The 2,767-nt window shown below is 50.2% G+C and overlaps 1 long non-coding RNA gene across 1 annotated transcript; it reads right to left on the bottom strand.

Moving 5' to 3' along the window:
* Positions 1 to 1,845: 1,845 nt before the first annotated feature.
* On the bottom strand, positions 1,846 to 2,694 carry LOC147572280 (uncharacterized). Its single transcript, XR_015246372.1, has 2 exons — positions 2,542 to 2,694; positions 1,846 to 2,224 (listed from the first exon to the last, which is right to left on the bottom strand). It is a non-coding gene; the product is annotated as an uncharacterized LOC147572280 (long non-coding RNA).
* Between the last annotated feature and the right edge of the window lie 73 nt (positions 2,695 to 2,767).

The following is a 2,767-nucleotide window of genomic DNA, read 5'->3' as shown; positions in this document are numbered from 1 at the left end:
GTTGGTTAAAGCCTGAATGTTAGGAAAATGTAGATGAGCTTATGACAACAGAAGTTATTATCTATGTAAAAAAAAAGAAAAAAAAGCCTTGTGGGTTTGACTTTGCCACAAGTTGGCTGTAACTAACTCAGTGGTGTAATATGGCTATTATATTTTGTGAATGCATTCTTATGCTGTAAGTACACGTGATGGAAATAGCCATCACCCCAGTGCTTAAAATGGACCAGGTGCTGTGCTTAGCATATTGTGTGTGTTATATTATTTAACTCTTGTTTTTGCTGTAAGGTATTATTGTCATCAGAACTACCTTCTGGATGCAGAAAGTTTCAGAGGGATGTGAGCTGGCCAAGGACTAGCTAGAAACTGGAGGACCGGATTTGAACTGAGATCTGTCTATCTCATGGAGAGATGGTTTCTCCCGTGCCTGGCGCGGGGGGGGGGGGGGGGGTTGGGGGGGTGGGGGGGGGGCGCGGAAGATTGCGAAACCATGCCATATGAAGACTCTTGAAGGATTTAATGATGTTTAGCTTGGAGAAGGAAAGACTTAGGAGGCTCATAGTAAGTACATTAAAATACCTGAAGGAAGGGCTGTCATTGGCAAAGAATAATGACATTATTTTGCATAACTCCAGAGAGTAGAGGCTGGAAGTTACCAGCAAGCAGATTCCAGAAAGTATATATACATAATTTTTATGAGGGGTGGTAGGGGCAGCAGGAGAGAGAGCATCTAAAGCAGGTTCCATGCTCAGCATGGAGTCCTACGGAGCGCCGAGGAGCCCCAAGGAGCCCGACTTGGGCTTGATCTCACAACCATGAGATCATGACCTGAGCTGAAATCAGAAGTTGGATGCTTAACTGACTGAGCCACCCATGTGCCCCCAGAAAGGATATTTTAACAGTTAAGAGCTGTGCAAAAAAGCAGAATGGTTTGCCTCGAGAATTTTTATTAGAGTTTAAACAGAGGATGTATAAACTCTCTGTGGTTGGGGCACCTGGGTGGCTCAGTGGGTTAGGGGTCCCACTTCAGCTCAGGTGATGATCTCACAGTTCATGGGTTGGAGCCCCTGCATCGGGCTCTGTGCTGACAGCTCAGAGCCTGGAGCCTGCTTCAGATTCTGTCTCCCTCTCTCTTTGCCTCTCCCCTGCACATGCTGTGTCTCTCAAAATAAATAAACATTAAAAAATTAAAAAAAAAAAAAAACAAAACACTCTGTGGTTGTATGAGCCTTCCTATGTAGGGCAAGAGAATGAACTAAACGACCTCTAAGATGCCCCTTCCATCTAAAGACTTCTGACCAGTATCAGAGTTCCTTTAACCGCTGCTCAAGTACCCCCGCCCTTAAAGTTTTCTCTGACAGTCGAAACCCCGCAGTGATCGGTCCCTTCTCCTAGCCCATCCTTCCTCTTGTATCTGCCTCTGTCTCCAAGACCTTAAATTCCTTTGAGGGTAGAGAAGAGAACTTTGCCCCTGGCAGGCACGGAACATTTGTTTCAATTCAGTAACATGAAGTTTCTTTGGGTTACATAATATCTTGTTTCTGTATCAGTCTTGGGAGTAGACTGTCGGTCATGTGAAGTCAGAGACTGGTTTATATCGATCTGTTTTTCCCTACAGCATCCACTAGGTGCTTAAATAACCATTGCTTCAGATTGGGTGGGACGGACCAGAAGTGATGTGGACAAAGGACTGAGAGCAACAGTTCAAGAAGCAGAAGGCCAAAGAATGCTACCTACTGGTTTGCAGAAAGGTGTGGACTTTTCACTCAATGAAATCATGTTCAGGAAGTTTTCCAATTGGCAAGAACAGTTAAGATGAAATCATGGTAAAGCAAAAGCTAGAAATAGTAAAGGTGGTGAGCGTGAGTTTCAATTAAAAGAAAATGACACAACAATGTAAACATTAACAGAAAGCTCGAGTGTTAACATAGTCTATAGCAAGAGGGGCTTAGTCAGCACCCGACTGTGAGTCACAGAGAGAGGATAAACAATTTTGAAACGTAGCGTTTCGCTGACACATCGGACGTGCGTAAAGGGCAAATCCTGGCCCTCACGGTGATGTCTGTAGAGCATCTGTCTGTCGGTCAGCTTGTATTATCCGGGTGTGGGTGTCCCCATCGGATGTTTAAAGTTCTTGAGAGAAGGTAATTCTGCTTTTCCCGCCTTGGAGTTGAGGGCTCCCTTCCCTTTCCTCCTCTCTGCGCGCCCCCTCTCGAAGCTTGTGACGCTGCGGATGGGGCGGACGGAGGACGGCGTTTTGGGGCTCGCGTCCTCTTCTCTCCGGGTTCCTCTCCCCCCCCACCCCCCCATATGAATGTGTGGCTTTCACCTGCCAAAGGACGAGGGCCAAGGTTCCCGCAGCACCCGGCGATGCACCCGCAAACCCACACCCAAGCCACGGAAAGCAAACCCAGCCGGGTGTCCACGAGGCCCGCAGCACAACTCTCGCCTCCCTCCCCCGGGCTCTCCCTCCCGTCCTGACTCGGAACCAGCCAGTCAGAAAGTCCCTACTTGAGGAACGCCGGCCAATCAGGGCGTCCTCACCTGCAGAAGGTGCGCCCTGGTCCCCGGACGCGACGGGCCCGCGGGCCAATCGGAGGCGGCTCGGGCTTGGAAAGGCGCCAAGCGCCGGGGGGCGGGGAGCCGGGGGCCGAGGTTGCACCTGGCGACGGTGAATCACTCAGCGGGAGCGGCGACTCCCTCCGCCAATGGGAGCGCGCAGGGGCGGGGCGCCGGCCAATCGCCGTGGAGGGCGGGGCCGGGCGGGGCT

This window comes from Puma concolor, chromosome E4 (genome assembly GCF_028749965.1).
Source record: "Puma concolor isolate L17-30 chromosome E4, mPumCon1.1.hap2, whole genome shotgun sequence".
In the NCBI taxonomy this organism is placed as follows: domain Eukaryota; kingdom Metazoa; phylum Chordata; class Mammalia; order Carnivora; family Felidae; genus Puma; species Puma concolor.
The sequence above is the reverse complement of the archived record's forward strand: the minus strand, read 5'-3'. Positions and strand labels throughout refer to the sequence as shown.